This window comes from Heterodontus francisci, chromosome 1 (assembly GCF_036365525.1).
Source record: "Heterodontus francisci isolate sHetFra1 chromosome 1, sHetFra1.hap1, whole genome shotgun sequence".
Classification (NCBI taxonomy): Eukaryota; Metazoa; Chordata; class Chondrichthyes; order Heterodontiformes; family Heterodontidae; genus Heterodontus; species Heterodontus francisci.
This window is the reverse complement of record NC_090371.1, coordinates 187,063,172-187,086,841: the sequence shown is the minus strand read 5'-3', so window position 1 is coordinate 187,086,841 and position 23,670 is coordinate 187,063,172. Positions and strand designations below refer to the sequence as shown.

Here is a 23,670-nt window from a genome sequence, read left to right as displayed (position 1 = left end):
CAGCTATAGCCTCCTTAAGGATCGATTCTAACACTTTCCCCATGACAGACATCAAGTTAACTGTCCTATAGTTACCTGTTTTTTGCCTCCTCCCCTTCTTGAATAGAGGGGTTATATTTCCTATTTTCCAGTTGATGGAACCTTTCCAGGATCTAGTGAATTTTGAAAAATTAACAGTAATGCATCTTTTACCTCATTCGCCACCTCTTTTAAGAACCTAGGATGAAGCCCATCAGGACCCAAGAACTTGTCAGCCCGCAGGTCCATCAGTTGGTCAGTACCGTTTCCCTGGTGATTGTAATTTCACCAAGTTCCTCTCTTCCACCCCCTGATTTATAGCTATTACTGGAATTTTTTTTGTATCCTCTATATTGAAGACAGAAGTAAAATATTTGTTCATTTCATCTGCCATTTCCTTATTATCTACTATTAACTCCCAATTTTCACTCACTAGAGGGCCAACCCTCACTTTACTTACTCTTTTCCTTTTTAAATACTTGTAAAAACTCTTGCAATCTGTTTTTACACTTCTAGCTAGCTTCCTCTCATACTCTAATTTATTTCTCCTGATTAACCATATAGTCATTCTTTGCCATTCTTTATATTCTGACCAATCATCTGACCTGCCACTCATCTTTGCACAACTGTATGCTTTTTCCTTAAGTTTGATGCTTTCCTTAACTTCTTTAGTTGACCATGGATGGTGGGTCCTCCCCTTAGAATTTTTCTTTATAGTAGGAATATACTTATCCTGAGTATTCTGAAATATCCCCTTGAATGTCTGTCACTGCTTCTCTATTGATCTATCTACTAGCCTAGTAATCCAGTTCACTTCAGCTAGCTCAGCTTTCATGCCCACATAGTTGCCCTTATTTAAGTTTAAAATAGTAGTCTTAGACTCATTCTTCTCTCTTTCAAACTGGATGTAAAAATCAATCATATTATGGTCGCTGCTACCTAGAGGTGCCTTTACTCTGAGCTCATTCATTAATCCTATCATATTACACAATACCAAATCTAATATAATCTTCTCTCTGGTTGGTTCCAGAACGTGCTGCTCTATGAAACTATCTTGAAAGCATTCTATGAACTCCTCATCCAGGCTACTATTGCCAATCTAATTTTTCCAATTTATATGTAGATTAAAATCTCCCATTATTACTGCCATCCTTTTATCACAAGCACCCAATATTTCTTCTTGTATACTTCGTCCTACGTTATGGTTACTGTTAGGGGGCCTGTAGACCACTCCCACTAGTGGTTTCTTTCCCCTACTATTCCTCATCTCCACCCAAACTGATTCTACATCCTGATCTCCTGAACCACGGTCATCTCTAACTATTGCACCAATGCCATCCTTGATTAAGAGTGCTACCCTGCAGTGGCATCACATATCCTTGTGACACAAATTATACACAGCTCTTTTCCTTCCTCAGCAACAAAAACAATACCCATTTAAAGTTGCCCCTTTTGCAACCAACGGGCACAAATATACCAACCATGCTTTAAGTTCAGGAATACATGTCCAATACAGGGCCTCCACACACCTATCGTGGATTAAAAGGAATGTGGATCTGACTGCATTGTAAATGCATTGTAAATTGCCAAACATATGTTTGGCAAATGTATCTTTGCATTTTATTTTTCTGTATTAATTTCTCACAGAATATGACTTCACATACTGCATGTAAGCTGCAAGACGCACAATAAATTCGAAGGATTTCAGTTGGCAATCTTTCATACTCTCTCCCTTTTGGGTATAGCCAGACAGCCAACACATTCAGCATCGCAAATCTCCAAAAGATCCATTTGGGCACAGCCCCTGGCATCTGCAGCTACAATCTGAGCAACTAACAAAAAACAGCAGGTTAACAGAACTTACTGGTATGAAGTCGCCATGGTAATGTTACCTAGGAACAACTTTGACAGCTGTAAAGGTCAAGAAAAGGATGGTGCTGTGTCTTATTTTGTAGTGAACCACTGGAGCCAAGAATTGAGGAGAAGTGTTAATCCTAATTATGAGCATCACAGAATAATGGAATTGAATTCTGGAGGCATCTGAATGCCTAAATTAGGCTGAATGGCAGTAATGAAAGAAATGATTACTTTGGAGCTCTTACAGTTATTATCCACTCACTTGACCAGTTGTTTTGTGGAACAAGGAGAAGATGTCAGCAGGGACTTAGTGATAGGACTCGCACCACTGAATCAATGGTTGTGGGTTCAAGCCCCACTCCAGAGACTTGAGCACGTATACTAGGTTGACATTTCAATGCAGAACTGAGGGAATGCTGCACTGTCAGAGGTACTGCCTTGCCTGTCCTCTTAGGTGAATGTAAAAGATCCCATAGCATAATTTCAAGGAAGAGCAGGGGAGTTTTCCCTGATGTCTTCATCATCACTAAAATAGATCATCTGTTCATTATCTCATTAGTATTTGTAAGGGTTTGCTTTGTGCCAATTGAGGGAAGGACCTAGTCTTTCATTATCAATAAAACCATCTTGTTGGTTTTACCTGTATATGTGTTTGACTAATAGCTCTGGGAGTTTCGTGGACGTATGCTTAAATTTCCCTCAACCCAGTCTCATTCTGAAGAGTTTTCCTCAGTTCAAATTGGGAAGTCTGTCTGAAGCCATTGGAGAGAGACATATAGCCAGAGTTATTCTATGGAAGCTTAGGAACAAACCATCAAAAAAGAGATCAGATTTAGGGATTTTGTGCCTGGTCCAGTTTACATTGCAGTTTAACACAGCAGAAATGCTTTTTTTCTATCTTTTTCAAAATTTAGAATTGATAGTTAAGCCTATAACTACAATAATCTGCAGTATGCCATTACTTATTTTCACCATTCTATTTGTTACTAAATCTGGCAAGTTATATCTTGATCCACAATCCAGAGAAATGTTTATTCTGCCACATTCCTAAGTGGAGGAAGGTCTCATGAGGGCACATGTTTTAACCAGTAGCTAAGATACAATGATGAGGATTTTTAGTTCTATCCCTGGGCTTGCTACACATTATCTAGATATTGTCCAGGTAAAGACCCACTCCTGGCCATAAGGTGTGGAGATTGACCTCTGAGAGTGGTATGTACTATGGGACAGGAGAAAAATATCTAGACTGTGCATTCAAAAACATGAACTGAAGTCTAAGCTAAATGCTATGCAGCCATAGCATAGATAATATACAGAAAGAAGTTATTTCTGTACAGAATGTACTGAAGTAATACTCTGCATCCACTTGCATGACACTTAATACCATCATTACACTCCCGTGAACAGTCTGAACCATAGGCTAGAATTTTTCTGAGGTGGCAGAAATCTCACAGCTGAGGCCGAAATCTGGAGACAACCCCAATTCAGTGGGTGGTGGGACCCGGGGCCGCATTTTGCCAGTCACAGCCAATTAAGTGGCTGCCATTGGGACTGCAGTCCTATTCAGGACAGTGGCCTGCTGCCTAATCAGAGGGCCAGCAGCGTGGCAGCCTCAGAAGCGCTGCTGCTAACAGTAGCCATTGCTGAGGCTGCAGCTGCAATATGAGGGTGCATCAATGGCCAGGTGCCCTCAAAGAGGAGTAAGTGGGGTAACTGGGATTGGGGGTAGCCGGGACCTGCCTGCTACCGGGAAGGTTGCTGAGGGCAGGTGGTGCTGTTGCTGTGGGGCTGGCTATTGCTGTCGGGAGGGCCCAACTCTAGTCCATGGAATGCCCCAAAGGAGGGCCATTCCTCCCCACCCCTCCACCACCGGCGTCTGCTGGGAGGCTGCCCTTGGAGGCAGTAAGTGGTTCTTAATTGGCTATTTAAGTGGTTCAATTGGCTTCCTGGCAGGTGGCCAATCTGCCAGCTTTCCCACCATTGGCAAAATGGCATGGCAGTGGGAAGACATCAGCTCATCAGTTGCCCCCTGACACATTCCAATGCCATTTTGCCAGCCTTCCTGCCTTCCAGTCCATCCCCAAAAGGCTGGTAAAATTCAGCCAATCGTCTTCTTTATGATAAATGACAAAGCTAGATAGATTTCTTTCAGAAAATAATATTTTTGGACACAATGTATGAGTAATTTGAGACATGACATGTTGCTTGGGGGGAACAGGTGGCTTTGGACCTTTGGGCTTCGGAAATCATTTGTTTTAGGAAACTCTGTATAACCATTTGCTGACTGTAAAATAAAGTATCTTAATGATGCATGTCTGGTCTGGCCTCATGTCACTAAAGTGTTAATCAGTCCATCTTTTGGAAGTTTGGGGCGGTGACCATGAGAACGTATCGCCCACGTAGGAAGGGATACTTATTGTTCCATCACTGAGTCATCTACTACACATACATTTATTGGGGAGTCACAAGTCAACTCCTGACCATGAGGGACATGAGATCCCCTTTCATGACAGACTGATGATCCTTACCCTGAAGTACATTTAGAGCAACCCTAAAATTTGGGATAAGGATTCATTTTGATCACAAAGGTGATATAAAATGTGGAAGTGAACTGAACAATAACAATGATATTTAAAACGGCCTTGACCAAAAGAGGTTGATGAGAAATACTTTGAAACAGTATTTCAGTTAGTCATGTTGTAATTAGAGGCTGAGAGAGAGTGAGTAAGAGTGACATAAACAGGAGGAGGAATGACACAGACAGGAAGAGGAACAATGCAAATGGGAAGCAGAAGGAGAACAATGTAAATTCAAGGCCAATAATAAGAAGAAACAAAGTCAGCAGGAGACTGATGAGAAAGAGAGACTGTGTCAGGATGAGGTCGATGAGAAAGAGAGACTGTGTCAGTATGAGGTCGATGAGAAAGAGAGACTGTGTCAGTATAAGGTCGATGAGAAAGAGAGACTGTGTCAGTATGAGGTCGATGAGAAAGAGAGACTGTCAGTATGAGGCATACTTGAAAATGAGATGCCAACCTGGTGAAGCTATAAAACAGGGCTATATACATGCTAAACAGCAGAAGCAGCATGCTATAGACAGAACTAAGCGCTTTCACAACCAACGGATCAGATCAAAGCTGTGCAATCCTGCCACATCCAGTCATGAATGGACAATAAAACAACTAGCAGGAGGAGCATGTTCCATGGGTATCCCCATCCTGACTGATAGCAGAGCCTAGCACCTCAATGCAAAAGACAAGGCTGAAAAGCATTTGAAACCATCTTTAGCCAGAAGTGTAGATTGGATGATTCATCTCGGCCTCCTCCTGAGGTCCCCAATGTCACAGATGACAGTCTTCAGCCAATTTGATTCACTCCACATGATGTCAAGAAATGGCTGACTGCAGTGAATACAGCAAAGGGTATTGGCCCTGACAACATCCCACTGTAGTACTGAAGACTTGTGCTCCAGAACTAGCTGGGCTTCTAGCCAAGCTGTTCCAGTACATCTAGGGTACTGGCATCTAACTGACAATGTGGAAAATTGCCCAGGTATGTTCTGTTCACCAAAAGCAGGAAAAATCCAATCCGGCCAATTACCACCCCATCAATCAACTCTCAATCAACAGCAAACTGATGGACGATGTCCTCGGCAGTGCAATCAAGCGGCACTTACACAGCAATAACCTGCTCACTGTTGCTCAATTTGGGTTCCGCCTGGGCCACTCAGCTCCTGACCTTATTACAGCCTTGGTCTGAACATGGACAAAATTCCATAAGTGAGATGAGAGTGACTGCCCGTGATGTCATTGCAGCATTTAACTGAGTTTGGCATCAAGGAGCCCGAGCAAAATGAAGTCAATGGGAATTGAGGGAAAACTCTCCACTGGTTGGAGTCATATCTAGCACAAAGGAAAATAGTTTTGGTAGTTGGAGGTCAATCATCTCAACTCCAGGACATCATTGCAGGAGTTCCTCAGGGTAGTATCTTAGGCCCAACTATTGCCAGCTGCTTCATTAATGATCTTGCCTCCAACATAAGGTCTGAATTGGGGATGTTTGCTGATGATTGCACAATGTTCAGCATTATTTGTATCTCCTCAGATACCAAAGCAGTCTGAGCCCGCATGCAGCAAGACCTGTTCAACATCAGGCTTGGGCCGATAAGTGCCACACAAGTGGGAAGCAATGACCATCTCCAACATATTCAACGCCATTGCCATCACTGAATACCCTCCATCAATATCTTGTGGAGTTCACCATTGACCAGGAAATTAACTGGACTAGCCATATAAGTACCGTGGCTACAAGAACAGGTAAGAAGCTGGGAATGCTGTGGCTAGTAACTCATCTCCTGTCTCCCAAAGCCTGTCCATTATCTACAAGGCGTAAGTCAGCAGTGTGGGTGATGGAATGCTCTCAACTTACCTGGATGAATGCAGCTCCAACAACACTCAAGAAGCTCGACACCATCCAGGACAAAGCAGCCCGCTTGATCAGCACCCATCCACCTTCAACATTCACTCCCTTCACCACTGGAGCACAGTGGCAGCTGTGTGTACTATCTAAAACAGGGGTGTCCAACTTTTTCGGGCAGAGGGCCGCATTAAGATTTTTGCTCGGCCCAGGGGGACCAGTGAGCAAATTTCTAATTTGCATTAAAAAGGCATTAAAAATGTGTCTTATTAATAAAAACAACAAATGTGCATTTTTGTGAAGAAGCTTTAAATGAGAAGACTAATTTATTGACTTATTTTCTCGTCACTATATTGAAAATTTATTTAGTGACATACCTGGCATTGTTTTTTGCTTGCATAAGTAGTCAATCTCTGCCCACGCACTTGATGTAGCAATGCAGAGTATTCTGGATAGATGTTCATCTTTCAAGAGAGACCTTGATCTCTCTCCCCCACTCCTCTCCACGCACTCTGTGTGTGTGTGTTTCGTGCTCTCTTCGCCCTCCGCCCTCCCCTCTAGGATTAGGGGACACAGATTGAAAGTTTTGTGCAAAAGATGCTGGGGAAATATGAGGAAGCACTTTTTTACACAGTGGCTGGTAATGACCTGGAACTCACTGCCCACAAGGGTGGTGGAAGTGGAGATGATAAATGACATCAAAAGGAAGTTGGATTGTCACCTGAGAGAAATAGACTTTCAGGGCTACGGGGATTGAGCCAGGGAGTGCGACTGACTGCTTAGCTCTGTGGAGAGCTGACATGGACTCAATGGACAGAATAGTCTCCTGCAGTGCTGTAAGCAAATGACTCTTTGACTCTCTCTCTCCCCCTCCCTCTCTGGCTCAGTCTTCCTCTCTCCCGCCACCTCTGTCTGTCTGTCTCTGTCTCCCTCTCCCCCCTCTCTGTCTCCCTCCCCCTCTCTCTGCCTCCTTCTCCCCCCCTCTCTCTGTCTCCTTCTCCCCCATCTCCTTCTCCCCCCTCTCTCCATCTCCTTCTCCCCCTCTCTCTGCCTCCTTCTCCACCCTTTCTCCTTCTCCCCCTCTCTATCTCCTTCTCCCCCTCTCTATCTCCTTCTCCCCCCTCTCTCTGTCTCCTTCTCCCCCATCTCCTTCTCCCCCCCTCTCCATCTCCTTCTCCCCCTCTCTCTGCCTCCTTCTCCACCCTTTCTCCTTCTCCCCCTCTCTATCTCCTTCTCCCTCTCTCCATCTCCTTCTTCCCTCTCTCTCTGTCCCTCTCCACCCACCCTCTCTCTGTATCTCTCCCCCTCTCCACCTCCGTGTCGCCAATGTTCCCCACTCCTCACTTTGTGTTCCCCGCTCTCTCTGTTCCCCCGTGTCTTTGTTCCCTCCTCTCACTCAGTTGCAGGGCAGAAAGCTCAGCAGATGGCTTTAAAAACATTGCTGTCAGTTTCACTGCCGACAGCTGCTGACATCGGGAACGACCGTTTTCCAGCAGACTCGGGGTTTTCCAGCGGGCTTTTAAAAAAATGTCAGAACCCGCCGGAAAACCCCGAATCTGATGTAAAACGGCTGTTCCCGCTGTCAGCAACTGTCAGCAGTGAAACTGATAGTGTGATGTTTTTAAAAAGGCCTATCTGTGAGAAGCTGACAGAGGGAAGTTTCTCAATTCCAGTCATGGTGAGGATGAGGGATGGCCCCAGGAATAATTTACACCCGTGGGCCAGATGGAAACGTTTAGTGGGCTGGATCCTGGCCCATGGGCTGTATGTTGGTCAACCCTGACCTACAAGATGCACTGCAGCAACTCACCATGCTTTCTTCCAAACCCGTGACCTCTATCACTGAGAAGAACAAGGGCAGCAGATGCATGGGAACACCACCACCTGCAAGTTCCCTTCCAAATCACACATCATCCTGACTTGGGACTCTATGACTGGTCTTTCACTGTCACTGGTCAAAATCCTGGAACTCCCTCCTGAACAGCACGATTAGTGTTCCTACCCTATATGGACTGCAGTGGTTCAAGAAGGTGGCTCACCAGGACCTTCTCAAGGGCAATTAGGGATGGGCAATAAATATTGGCATTGCCGGAGATGCCCACATTCCATGAATGAATAAAAAAACAGAGACTGTTGCATTATGTGACTGATGAGATGGAGAGACTGTATCAGTATGAGACCGATGATGAGGAGAGACTATGTCACAATGACAAACATTGCCACACCTCAGTGCAAACAAAATTTTGTCTTTGTGTGAAATTTGTCAGTTTGGTCATCTTGAAGTCCAACCAAAACGAAACAATAACATGGAGCTTGTTCATGTGGGAAGACTTAAATTTGTTTCCAAAATAGGACTGCATTTATGACAAAGAAATATGATTACAAACGAGGAGGAAGGTGATCACCTTCACAAAGTGATCACTTGGATAAGATTTTAACAAGTCACTTTGCACCCTCATAGAAAAGCTATTAATATAAAATCCAAAAATACTCACACGATCAATTCCCAGAGTAATAGGCTAATACAGTTTGCTGTATTGTAATTAATTGCAAAACTATGTTCCTGTACAACTTAGAAGCTAATGATGCACTGTACATAGTGCATTTATCCAAGAACACAATAGTGCATGATAAAACCTGAGAAGCAAATGATTTTACCAAGGTGCAGTGAAGTTTTGCATCATGTCTCAGTAATTAAGAGACTCATCTCTAAGTCAGTGGCTGGATTGATCTTTAGATATTTTATTTGTCATCAAGCACTTGCATAACATAACTTAGGTATCTGGATGAAATTAGCAATTAATCTCTTTAAATGAATTAAGACATTGTATTTGATCCTCTGTAACATTAATACTCCAAGCAAAATTGTAGATCTGTTTTTCAGAGACTAACCCATCAATTTCCTATTTAAAGAGTAGGCAAAAGAGCAGGGAAAGACATGTCAGAGGTCAGTTAGTAAGCTCTGCTGAGACAGACAGGTAAGGGCCTCGGACAGTCTGTCTTGAGGAAAGAGCAGACTAGGCCCAGATCAAACCTGGGTCTGATTCAGTGATACAGCTAAACTCTGGCTTTATTTAACTTTATTGTTTTTCTTATGGTTATCCTCGTGAATGAAAAGATCAATAAGCAGAAGAGGAAGAAGAGAAATTAGTGAACTGCCATTGAACTTTGAGGTCCTATTCATTGGTTAACATGAAATATTTGTCATCTATTTACAGAACTTGCCATGAAGACTGAAGAACAGAGCCTGTCCGTCTGGCAACATGTATTTGACTGTATGGAAGAATAGGGACAATGCTTGACAACAGGGAGAAGGAGGTGACACATGGCTAACCTTTGAAGAAGAATATTGATTTTCAACCCTTTTAATCCAAATGTTGAGTAAGGTTCATTACTGTGGGCCATTGCTTTACAGGTACACAGAGAAAGATGGGAGAATTTTTAAAGAGTGTCATAATGTTAGAAAAGCTTTTAAGATACAGAAAGAAGTAGAGGTTTCAAAAATAAGGCACTATTAGCTGATGCTTGCAGAACAAATTCCAGATTAATGTAAGGAAACACATCCCTACTACTAAGATCTAGAATAATCATCCGGATAAAGTAAAGGAGGCATTTGGAGGCTCTGATAATGAGAATTGTAGTTTTCTAAGAAAGATGAGCAAGATGCAACAAATGGCCTCTGTCATCTGCACTTGTCCCGTAAACAGATAGTTAGAGCTTATGGGCTATAATTTGTTTTAGATCAAGTTTAGGTCTGGAATAGGTGACACACTCAGAGTGCGTGCCAGAAGATGTAGGCCTCGTCAGCATAATTGTGCGAATGCTAATCAGGCATCCAGTGGCAGCTCGCCGGTTGGCACCCCACCACTTTGGGCTGGATCCTGATCCTCATGGAGGAAGAGGTGTTAGAACTGGCAGGGAAGCATAGGGGCTGCTCCATCGCAGATGGCAAAACAGAGTCCAGACCCAAGAGAATTAGTGGCTGAGTACAGAGGAACAAGGGAGACTCTGGCTCACAGCAGGCATAGTGTTCATATGTCCACCACTGGACACATGGAGCTCCATACTCGTAGTTGGAAGGATTTAATGGAAGCACATCACCCTTTAATCTATCTCTTCTCTCATGCAGGTCAGGCCGAAGAACAAAGAGCTGCTGTGACCGGGGGATAGGCACCCACCTCTGAGAAGGAGGAGGGGACCTCAGAGGGTGCACCGTCATATCATTCCCCCGCACCCTTCACCAGCACAGATCCCTCATGTTGGGGGTATCCATTTTCGCTTAGATTCGGGGACACACCCTAGTGAACACGGCATAGAGGCACCCGAGCAGCTGACAGAGGTTGTGTCAACCGAAGCAACTGACACATTGAGGACTGTTGGAGGCCAGTGTGATGCTGAGCCCCAGCTGATGACAGGCCTCTGGAGTCATTGACAACATGGTAAATACTGGAGCTACAGTGAGAGGTAAGGAACATCTGGCGGAGATTCCAGAGGCTATGCACACCCATGTGCAGATGATGGAGGAGTCTATCATGCCATGAGTGCTGTTATGTCTCTGAGGGGTACATGCTTGGCTTCCTCCATCGAGAGATTGGTGACCTCATGGAGGGCCAGATCCAGCAGCCCACTCAGTGGATGTCAGAGATGTGTGCAGACCTGCATACCATCGTCTCGTCCATGAGCTCTGTGCAGCAATGGCTGGGTGAGAGGGGGATGAGGCACCTGGAATCTTCATCAGGTCCTCACACTTCTCAGGTCAGTAAGGAGGTGTGAGTGTGTTTTTCAAGGGAGGAGGAGTGGCTGCCTAATACATCTAGGGGCTCCTCTCAGGGCTCTCCTGGTATAGCCAACGACTACTCAGCCCCTCTGCTAGTGACACCAGTGCCTCAAGTAGCTGGGAGGATAGAATAAGGTCCTCCACCTATGCAGGAACCGCCTCAGCATGCTGGGGCCCTGCAGGCCTCAGGCAGCTAGAGGACAGCTGCCAAGGTCATCCCAAGCCATTGGCCAGCAGCCTGTCTCAACTCAGCTGCAAGTGCAGGAGGAGCACCACATAGAAGCACGCATTAGAAATTTAAAGAAGTGCACCTATCTGCACGTAGCATTCATAGGTGAAGAGAGTGTCAAACTGTGAAGCCACTTGTATCTTGTTGCATTTAATGAAGTATTAATGTGTTGGCGCTACACCTCCTTTCCATTTTTGGGACTTCAGTTGTACCCTGGCTCCCTCAAGGGGCTGGATGCGAGGCAACATGCCACCTGCGGTTAAAGCTTCATCTTTGCCCCTGTGTGATGTGCAACTGTGAGCAGGGCGATGGAAAGGTAAATGAAGGAGATGACAGTAGGTCTGCAGAAAGTTGAGGCTTTATTTGTATGTATCCAACAGGTAGTAAGGATCATATGAAACATCTGTGCATTAGCAGGTTCCAAGCCTCCCTTGTGCATATCTCATTGCGCCTTGCCTGTGGTCACTGGGATCCTTCATCTTGCGTCAGCTGGTCATCAGCCTCGTCCACACCCTCATCACCAGAGGAGGCATCATGATCCATGATATCCTCACTGTTCAACACCTCCACCCTCTACAGCAGCAGCTTGTGCACTGCACAGCAGACCACCACAATATGCGAGTCCCTCGCTGGGCTATACTGAAGGGCTCTGCCAGATCGATCAAGACACCTCAGTTGCATCTTCAGAAGCCCTATGGCCTGCTCGATGGTTGCTCAAATTGACCCTTGGCAAGTGTTGTACTTGTCCTCTGTGTCCATGCATGGATTCCTCACAGGTGTAAGTAGTCATGTCCTCAGTGGGTAGCCTTCTTCTCTGAGTATCCGTCCTTGAAGACGTGTGGGGGTCTGGAAAAGCTGTGGCACCTGGGACTGCTGACGTATGTATGTGACGTGGTTGCTTCTCGGGAATCATGCACACATCTGAAGGATCTGTCTGCCGTAGTCGCAGACCAGTTGGACATTGATGGAATGGAAGCCGTCCCTGTTGATGAAGGCTGCTGACTGGGCTTTGGGAGCCTGATGGCCACGTGCATGCAGTCGATCATAACCTGCACCTGGGGAAATCCAGTGATGGCCCTGAGCCCAATGGATCTCTCAGTTTGACTGTCCAGATTGGTGCACAAATCCAATATTCACTGGCCCTGTTGAACAGGGCATCAGTCTCCACCTTGATGCATCGATGTACTGTGGTGTCCGAGATCCCAGACACATCTCCAGTGGATCGCAAGAATGATCCAGAGGTGTAGAAATTCAGCACCATAGTGATCTTCAGCGCCACTCGCATTGGCTGGCCACCACCTCCCATGGGGCTCAGCTCATCCTCTAGCAAGGCATACAGATCAGTGACAGTCTTCCTGGACACTGTGCTCAGACATTTGAAAGTAGCTGAGTCTCAGACGATCGACCTTCTCTGGAGAGTAACCTCCACGGGAGGCTGATCGTGTGCCCCCCTGTGTCTTTCACCTGCGTCTCCACTCCAGGGCAAGCCATCCTTTTGTCCTGGAGTTTGCTGATCTCCTGCTGCCTGTGGATAGCCCTCACTCCCTTCTTCTTTACTGCTCCTCCTCCTCACTGGAAACCTTTGGCAGGTGGTCTCTCTCAGTTTCCAAGGCCTTTTATGCAAACACCCTCCCCACCACTTTCCTCGCTGTTTCTGATGCTGAAGTGCCACTGCCCAGATGGGACTCTGGTGGCACGTTCCCACAGTGCCGGCACCTTTTTCCCTCTGCTGCCTTTGCCAATGCCCGTGCTGCTCCACCCTCCCTGGCACGCCACACTGGCTCTCATGATGGCTGCCGGATGAAGCTAGCACTGAGCTCCTGCCACCTTTTTTCACCAAGTGACGCTCTGATGCGCCATGGTTCCCGTGCATCATTTGTAAAATTTACAAACCCCTGTAAAATTGCTTTCAATTGGCTAATTAATTATCTTAACTACCTTCCCGCCACATTCCTGCTCGATGTCCTCCCACCATAACAGCCGCCACCGGGACTATCCAGCAGCGACGTGATGGCGCCAGACTTCCACTCTGACATCTTCTGTCCTGATATTCTGCACCCCCACCCTTTGCCTCTGAACCTGTCCACAAAAGGCCTGGAAAATTCAGTCAAGGAATAAAATTAAAACTTAAGATCTATAAGGAAAAAATAACATGCTTTTTGCTGACCAAAGGATTTTGACGGTATTGCATTTCTTGCTAATTTTTTTTAAAAGTCACTGTAGATGTGGCATGAATGATAGCCACATTTTCTTAAATGTTTGATGCATGTTTTCTAACTTGCAGTCAAATGGAAAATAGCTCTCTTACCATTAAAGGTTACTTGGATAATATTAGTGGCCCAGAATTTGTGGTTGTAATGACTGAGAAACTGTCAGCACTCAGCGTCATTACTGTGTAAAACTGATAGCAACTTCTGTCATCTGCACATGTGCAGTTAAATGCGGAGGTCTGGAAGTTGCTGTCGCTGATATACTGCTCTTCCACAGGGTGAACTGTTGCAGTCTTCGCAGATGGAATCATTAGAAATCACATTTGTCATGAATTTCAACTTTTTTGCACTCTATGCTCACTATAAAAAACATTGAAAATATTATCCCTTTTTGAATGAGGTGTAACTGAGTTTTTAACAGCGTATTAATTCATTATTATTGATGAACAACCTCTCTGGCCCTGACAAGCTAATTTTCCAAGTGTGGTGTGTCATTCCCTAGAAAAACATTTAAAAATTGCAGAATTTTAATAAAATATATATTTTTAAGTTTTTGTTTGGATTTTTATGTTTCTTCCTTAACCCCATGTGTATGTTCCAATCATTATTTTGCTTTCCAAACAATGACTTATATGTGATTTATATTGCTTGCTTTTTACTTCCTATTTTGCCAACTGTGAGAATTCTTCAATCTGATTGGTTGATCAGCCTGCCTGCTGCCTGTCCTGTCCTGCTGCACCACAGCTCCCATGTAGATGGTGGCAAATTGAAGCTGACATCAAAAGTGAAGAGGCCTTTGCTTTAGAGCCCACTAAGTCTTTGTGTGTCGCTTCTTTTGAGGTCAGAGGCGAGCACCATCCTTTCGCCGCTGATTGCAAAATCCAGGCCAATGTCGTCCTTCATTTTCCCAGATGGGTTTAACTGAGTGTGACAATGCTTACTGCTGGTGGATGTAAAACATTAATTAAGATAATTATTATGGTTTAGAATGCATTGTTTAATTATTAGAAAAATCTAACACCTAAACTAAAAATTTCAATAAAACCTGTGTATAATACTCCAGACAGATAAATATCTGACTGTAGGAGTATGAAATATGGATGATTTTACAACAGTACGAGAGTCATAGAGTCATAAAGTTATACAACACAGAAACAGGCCCTTCGGTCCATCGTGTCTGTGCCGGCCATCAAGCACCTAACTACTCTAATCCCATTTTCCAGCACTTGGCCCGTAGCCTGGTATGCTATGGCATTTCAAGTGCTCATCTAAATACTTAAATGTTGGGAGGGTTCCTGACTCTGCCACCTCTTCAGGCAGTGCGTTCCAGATTCCAACCACCCTCTGAGTGAATTTTTTTTTCCTCAAATCCCCTCTAAACCTCCTGCCCCTTACCTTAAATCTATGCCCCCAGGTTATTGACCCCTCTGCTAAGGGAAAAAGTTGCTTCCTATCTAAACAATCAATGCCCTTCATAATTTTGTATACCTCAATCATGTCCCCCCTCAGCCTTCTCTGCTCTAAGGAAAACAACCCTAGCCTATCCAGTCTCTCTTCATAGCTGAAATGCTGCAGCCCAGGCAACATCCTAGTGAATCTTCTCTGCAACCCCTCCAGTGCAATCACATCCTTCCAATAGTGTGGCGACCAGAACTGTACACAGTACTCCAGCTGTGGCCTAAGTAGCATTTTATACAGCTCCATCATAACCTCCCTGCTCTTATATTCTGTGCCTCAGCTAATAAAGGCATATGCCTTCCTAACCACCTTATTTATTTACTTTTTTATTCATTCATGGGATGTGGGAGTCGCTGGCCAGGCCAGCATATATTGCCCATCCCTAATTGCCCTTGAGAAGGTGGTGGTGAGCTGCCTTCTTGAACCGCTGCAGTCCATGTGGGGTAGGTACACCCACAGTGCTGTTAGGAAGGGAGTTCCAGGATTTTGACCCAGCAACCCTGAAGGAACGGCGATATAGTTCCAAGTCAGGATGGTGTGTGACTTGGAGGGGAACTTGCAGGTGGTGGTGTTCCCATGCATTTGCTGCCCTTGTCCTTTTAGTTGGTAGAAGTCGCGAGTTTGGAAGGTGCTGTCTAAGGAGCCTTGGTGCGTTACTGCAGTGCATCGTGTAGATAGTACACACTGCTGCCGCTGTGCGTCGGTGGTGGAGGGAGTGAATGTTTGTGGATGGGGTGCCAATCAAGCGGGCTGCTTTGTCCTGGATGATGTCGAGCTTCTTGAGTTTTGTTTGGAGCTGCACCCATCCAGGCAAGTGGAGAGTATTCCATCACGCTCCTTACTGTGCCTTGTAGATGGTGGACAGGCTTTGGGGAGGCAGGAGGTGAGTTACTCGCCGCAGGATTCCTAGCCTCTGACCTGCTCTTGTAGCCACGGTATTTATATGGATACTGGTCAATGGTAGTCCCTAGGATGTTGATCGTGGCGGATTCAGCGATGCCTTTGAATGTCAAGTGGAGATTGTTAGATGCTCTCTTGTTGGAGATGGTCATTGCCTGGCACTTGTGTGGCGCGAATGTTATTTGCCACTTATCAGCCCGAGCCTGGATATTGTCCAAGCCTTGCTGCATTTCTACACGAACTGCTTCAGTATCTGAGGAGCTGCAAATGGTGCTGAACATTATGTAATCATCAGCGAACATTCCCACTTCTGACCTTATGCCTGAAGGAAGGTCATTGATGAAGCAGCTGAAGATGGTTGGGCCCAGGACACTACCCTGAGGAACTCCTGCAGTGATGTCCTGGAACTCAGATGATTGACCTCCAACAACCACAACCATCTTCCTTTGCGTTAGGTATGACTCCAGCCAGCGGAGAGTTTTTCCCTTGATTCCCATTGTCCTCAGTTTTGCTAGGGCTCCTTGCTGCCATACACAGTCAAATGCTGCCTTGATGTCAAGGGCAGTCACTCTCCTCACCTCTTGAGTTCAGCTCTTTTGGTAATGTTTGAACCAAGGCTGGAATGAGGTCAGGAGCTGAGTGGCCCTGGTGGAAGCCAAACTGAGCGTCACTGAGCAGGTTATTGCTAAGCAAGTGTCACTTGATGGCCCTGTTGATGACACCTTCCATCACTTTACTGATGATTGAGAGTAGGCTGATGGGGTGGTAATTGGCTGGGTTGGATTTGTCCTGCTTTTTGTGTACAGGACATACCTGGGCAATTTTCCACATTGCTGGGTAGATGCCATTGTTTTAGCTGTACTGGACCAGCTTGGCTAGGGGTGCGGCAAGTTCTGGAGCACAGGTCTTCAGTAATATTGCCGGAATATTGTCAGGGCCCATAGCCTTTGCAGTATCCAGTGCCTTCAGTCATTTCTTGATATCATGTGGAGTGAATCGTATTGGCTGAAGCCTGGCATTTGTGATGCTGCTGCCTTCAGTTATCTATGGACAAGTACACCAAGTTCCCTCTGACCCTCTGTACTTCCTAGGGTCCTACCATCCATTTTATATTCCCTTGCCTTGTTAGTCCTCCCAAAATGCATCACCTCACACTTCTCAGGATTAAATTCCATTTGCCCCAGCTCCGCCCATCTTACCAGCCCATCTATATCATCCTGTAATCTAAAGCTTTCCTCCTCACTATTTACGACACCACCAATTTTCGTGTCATCTGCGAACTTACTGATCATACCTCCCATATTCACTTTTCAATCATTAATGTACACTCCTATCATTAATATACACTACTACTGTTGTCACTTGCACTTTCTAAGGCAGAGCAGAAGGAAAAGTAAATTGGCACAGAGGAGAGCCAGAACCAAACCTTGTCCAAGGAAGAGAATATACTGGCCATGGTTGAATTACATGGCTGTGTTAAAGGAACAGCTTGCCCAAAGGGTCAGGCTTATAATCAAGGGAATATTGGATCAATGTCAAATATTGAATGTTGATCTGGAGGATTCTCTGTGACTGGTTTAAAGAATTGTGCATTTAAATCCAACTTTTCACATTTTAATAAACATAACTTCAAAAATATATTGTTTTATTACATTTTCTTATAACATACATTATAAAATATGTATTTATAATATATATAACAACAATATATATATTCTGACTTTCAACTGATTAGTATTTTAGCACTTTATATTGATTTTGTATTACTTAAAAAATATTCACCAATGCAAGAATCTGTATCACGCATTTTAAGTTGAGAGTTTGCAAATGAATATAACTTTATTTAACTTTAAATTAGTTTGCAATATTTTTGGCAGCTGTAATTTTCCTTCCGAAAAGTGGCACAGGAGCCCATACTTGGCAATGCAATATGACAGGTGGTCCTTGAAGAGCTTCTGGAATCATCTGTCCCATATGGCCCTCTTTTATGCTGTGGTTCCTGCCTTCATTTACATATTAATGTAGCATGTAGATGAGATTGCACAATCTGAACAGAAAAAAAATTGGCATGGAACTAGATAGAATATACATCACAGGAACAGGCCATTTGGCCTGGCTAGCTCAGTCGGCAGAGCATGAGACTCTTAATCTCAGGGTCGTGGGTTCGAGCCCCACGTTGGGCGTCTTTAAGCTCTGCTCTTCTGCGGGCGAATCCATTTCACTCTTACCTTCTGGGAGCGGAGCGGACCTGTGTGGAGAATGCCAAGAGTGGAGCCTATAAATTGACCGCGAGGATCAAGGCCCAGTCTCTTACCTTCCGGGAGCGGAGAGCAGTCGAACCTCTTCCAGCACGCTGGAGTTTTGATAAAAAAGGCAAACAGTGACGTCAGAGGAGAACTGCAAGGTGATTGGTTGCTGAGTTGCAGCTGTTAGAATATCTTAAAAAAAGGGGTAAGTTTTTTTTGTTGGAAAATAAATCTCTGGTGATAAGGTGAGTACTACTAAAGTGTTTTTTTTAAGGACTTTAGATTGAAGTGGGTAGAACAAGGCCCCTAGTATAACTAGTATTTTTTAATTAAGGGAGGAATGAATTAACTTAAGGGTAAGTCATGGCAGGAGAGCTCAGCCCCGTGATATGCTCCTCCTGTGCTATGTGGGAAATCAGGCACGCTTCCATGTGTGCAGGAAGTGTACCCATCTGCAGCTACTGGCTACCCGCATTACAGAGCTGGAGCAGCGGGTGGATTCACTGTGGAGCATCCGCGATGCTGAGGAAGTTGTGGATAGCACGTTTAGTGAGGTGGTCACACCGCAGGTAATGGCTACACAGGCAGAAAAGAGATGGGTGACCACCAGACGGAGTAGTAGGAGCAGTCAGGTAGTGCAGGAGTCCCCTGTGGCCATCCCCCTCTCAAACAGATATACCGCTTTGGATACTGTTGGGGGGGATGACCTCCCAGGGGAAAGCAGCAACAGCCAAGTTCGTGGCACCACGGGGGGCTCTGCCGCACAGCAGGGGAGGAAAAGGGTTGGAAGAGCTATAGTGATAAGGGATTCTATCATAACAGGTGCAGATAGGCATTTCTGTGGCCACAAATGAGACTCCAGGATAGTATGTTGCCTACCTGGTGCGAGGGTCAAAGATGTCTCGGAGCAGCTGCAGGACATTCTGAAAGGAGAGGGTGAGCAGCCAGAGCTCGTGGTCCATATTGGTACTAACGACATAGGCAGGAAGAGAGATGAGGTCCTGCAAAGTGAATATAGGGAGTTAGGCAGAAGGTTAAAAAACAGGACCTCTAGGGTTGTAATCTCAGGATTACTCCCTGTGTCACGTGCTAGTGAGGGTAGGAATAGGAGGATTAGGCAAATGAATGCGTGGCTGAAGAGTTGGTGTAGGCGGGAGGGCTTCAGCTACTTGGATCATTGGGATCTATTCTGATGCAGAGGTGACCTGTGCAAGAAGGACGGGTTGCATCTAAACTGGAGGGGGACCAATATCCTTGCGGGGAGGTTTGCGAGCACTACTCGGGAGGGTTTAAACTAGTCTAGCAGGGGGGTGGGACCCAAAGTAGTAGTCTCTCAGATGAGATAGTTGAGGCAAATGTAGAGGTTAAAGCAAGCAGGTCCAGTTGGCAGGCCGGGCAGGGGCAGGACAGGGAGCGTGGAAGGTCTGGTAGGCTAAACTGCATTTACTTTAATGCAAGAAACCTTACAGGTAAGGCAGATGAACTCAGAGCATGGATCAGTACATGGGATTGTGATATTATAGCTATTACGGAAATGTGGTTGAGGGATGGGCAGGACTGGCAGCTCAATGTTCCGGGGTACCGATCCTTCCGGCGTGACAGAGGTGGAGGTAAGAGAGGAGGGGGAGTTGCACTATTGATTAGGGATGACATCACGGCAGTACTTAGAGAGGATATCCTGGGGGGAAGGTCCAGCGAGGCCATATGAGTAGAACTTAGAAATAAGAAAGGGGTGATCCTTTGATGGGATTATACTATCGGCCCCCCAATAGTCAGAGGGAAGTGGAGGAGCATATATAAAGGGAAATCACAGATAGGTGTAGGAATTATCGGGTTGTAATAGTAGGTGATTTTAACTTCCCTAATATTGACTGGGACTGCCTTAGTGCTAAGGGAGCAGATAGGGAAGAATTTGTTAAGTGTGTCCAGGATAGTTTTCTGAAGCGGTATGTGGATGGCCCTACTAGAGAAGGGGCTACACTTGAACTCTTCTTAGGAAATGAGGATGGGCAGGTGGTTGATGTGTCAGTGGAGGAGCACTTTGGGACCAGTGACCATAACTCTATTAGCTTCAAGATAGTTATGGAAAAGGATAGGATTGGTCCTCAGGTTGAAGTCCTAAATTGTGGGAAGGCTAATTTCGATGGCATCAGACAGGAACTCTCAAAAGTTGAATGGGAGAGACTGTTTACAGGTAGAGGGAAGTCTGGCAAGTGGGAGGCTTTTAAAAGTGAGATAGGAAGAGTTCAGGGCTGGCATGTTCCTGTTAGATGGAAGGTCAAGGCTGGCAAGTTTAGGGAACCTTGGTTGACAAGGGATATTGAGGGTCTGATCAGGACAAAGAAGGAGGCATATGTCAGGTATAGGCAACTGGGATCGAGCGAGTCCCTCGAGGAGTATAGGGGATGTAGGACTACACTTAAAAAGGAAATTAGGAGGGCGAAAAGGGGCCATGAGATTTCCCTGGCAGATAAGATAAAGGAGAATCCTAAAAGATTCTGTAAGTATATTAAGAGTAAAAGGGTAGCTAGGGAGAGAGTAGGTCCCCTTAAGGATCAGTGTGGCAATCAATGTGTGGAGCCACGGGAAATGGGCAAGGTCTTAAATGAATATTTCTCGTCCGTATTTACTGCGGAGTAGGTCATGGAAGCTAATGAGTTCAAGGGAGGGAACACTGATATCCTGGAGCATATCAACATTACAAAGGAGGAGGTGTTGGAGGTTTGAAAGCACATTAAGGTGGATAAATCCCCAGGGCCTGACCAGGTGTATCCTAGGATGCTATGGGAAGCAATGGAGGAGATTGCTGGGACCCTGGCAGAGATCTTTGTATCATCGTTAGCCACGGGTGAGATACCAGAAGACTGAAGGATGGCTAATGTTGTGCCTTTATTTAAGAAGGGCAGCAGGGATAAGCCAGGGAACTACAGGCCGGTGAGCCTTACATCAGTGGTGGGAAAGTTATTGCAAGGGATTCTGAGAGACAGGATTTATATGAATTTGGAAAGGCATGGTCTGATTAGGGATAGTCAGCATGGCTTTGTGCATGGGAAATCATGTCTCACGAATTTGATTGAGTTTTTCAAGGAGGTGACCAAGAGGATTGACAAGGGCAGGGCGATGGACGTTGTCTACATGGACTTTGGCAAGGCCTTTGACAAGGTCCCGCATGGTAGGCTGGTCCAGAAGGTTCGAACACATGGGATCCAGGGTGAGCTAGCAAATTGGATATAAAATTGGCTTGGTGATAGGAAGCAGAAGGTAGTAGTGGAGGATTGTTTTTCAGATTGGAGGCCAGTGACCAGTGGTGTGCCGCAGGGATCGGTGCTGGGCCCTCTGTTGTTTGTCATATATATTCATGACTTGGATGTGAATGTAAGGGGCATGATTAGTAAGTTTACAGATGACACCAAAATTTGTGGTATAGTGGACAGTGAAGAAGGTTGTCTCAGGTTACAACAGGATATAGATCAACTGGGAAAGCGGGCAAGGGAGTGGCAAATGGAATTTAACGCAGACAAATGTGACGTGATGCATTTTGGGAAGCTAAACCAGGGCAGGACATCTACAGTGAATGGCAGGGCCCTGGGGAGTGTTCTTGAGCAGAGAGACCTTGGCATGCAAGTACATAGCTCCCTGAAAGTGGCAACACAGGTGAACAGGGTGGTGAAGAAGGCATATGGCATGCTCACCTTCATCGGCCGAGGCACTGAGTACAAGAGTTGGGACGTCATGTTACAGTTGTACATAATGTTGGTTAGGCCGCATTTGGAGTACTGTGTGCAGTTCTGGTCGCCGCACTACAGGAAAGATGTGATTAAGCTAGAGAGGGTGCAGAAAAGATTCACAACGATGTTGCCTGGTTTGGAGGGCATGAGTTATAAAGAGAGATTGGATAGGCTGGGTCTGTTTTCCCTGGAGCGAAGGAGGCTGAGAGGGGACATGATAGAGGTATATAAAATTATGAGAGGCATAGATAGGGTAGATAGCCAGAGTCTGTTTCCCATGGTAGGGGTGACTAAAACTAGAGGGCATAGATTTAAGGTGAGAGGGAGGAGATTTAAAGGGGATCAAAGGGGTACATTTTTCACACAAAGAATAGTGGGTATCTGGAATGAATTGCCTGAGGAGGTGGTGGAGGCAGGAACAGTAGTGACATTTAAGAGGCATCTGGACAGGTACTTGAATGAGCAAGGCATAAAGGGATATGGAATTAATGCAGGCAGGTGGGATTAATATAGATAGGCATTATGGTCGGCATGGACGCGGTAGGCCGAAGGGCCTGTTTCTATGCTGTACGACTCTATGACTCTATGGCCCAACCAGTTCATGCAGGCATTTAAGCCCCACTCAAGCCTCCTTTCATATTTCCTCATCTAACTCTATCTTCATAACCCTTTATTCCCTTCTCCCTCATATGCTTATCTTGCTTCCCCTTAAATGCATTTATACTTCATTTATACTTCAAGTCACTGTGGTATTGAGTTCCATATTCTCACCATCCTCTTGGTGAAGAAGTTTCTTCTGAATTCCCTATTTGATTTCTTGGTGACTTCCCCACAAGTGGAAACATTCTCTTTATGCGTATCCTTTACCCTTACTCTTGCTTTCTGTCTTGCAGCTAGCTATCCATTCTGATACTTGTCCCATGACTCCAGATGCTCTGATCTTATTCGTTAATCTATTATTTATTATAATCTATTATCTATTATCAAAGGCCTTTTGGAAATCTATATATATTACATCTCTTCTATTACTCTTGCTTACTCCCCCATTACCTCTCCAAATAATTCACTGAGGTTGGTCATGCACGACTTTTCCTTTTGAAATCCTTGTTGACAATCTTTTTCAAAGGAATGATTCAAAATGTATTATAGTGCCTCTGCTATCTCTTCCTTATATTCTTTTAAAATGTGTGGATGCATTCCATAGCAATATAGGAACAGGAGTAGGTCATTTAGCCCCTCTGCCCTGTTCTGCCATTCAATGTGGTCATTGCTGATCTATAATCTAACTCTATATACCTGCCTTTGCTTCATTTCCTTTATTACCTTTGGGTGGTAAAGATCTATCAATCTCAGATTTAAAATTAACAACTGATCTAGCATCAATTGCCATTTGTCGAAGGGAGTTCCAAACTTCTACCACCCTTTGTGTGTAGAAGTATTTCCTAATTTCACTCCTGAACGGTCTATCTCTAATTTTTCGATGATATGTCCCCTAGTTCCAGACTCCCTAACAGTGGAAGTAGTTTCCCTCTCGCTACTCTGTTTGTTCCCCTTAATATCTTGAAAACTTTGATCAAATCACTGCTTAACCTTCTAAATTCCAGGGAATACAACCCTAGTTTGTGTAATATTTCTGTTATTTAACCCTTGGAATCCAGGTACCATTCTGGTAAACCTCTGTTACACTCCCTCCAAGGTCCATATATCTTTCTGAAGGTGTGGTGCCCACAACTGCTCACAATACTCTAGGTCTGGTCTAATCAGGAATAAAAACAGAAAGTTCTGGAAATACTCAGCAGGTCTGACAGCATCTGTAGAGAGAAAAGCAGAG

The 23,670-nt window shown here is 45.1% G+C and overlaps 1 non-coding gene across 1 annotated transcript; it reads left to right on the top strand.

The window, feature by feature from the left end:
* The first annotated feature begins 17,975 nt into the window (after positions 1–17,975).
* Positions 17,976–18,048, top strand: trnak-cuu (transfer RNA lysine (anticodon CUU)). The gene has a single exon. It is a non-coding gene; the product is annotated as a tRNA-Lys (tRNA).
* The last annotated feature ends 5,622 nt before the right edge of the window (positions 18,049–23,670 follow it).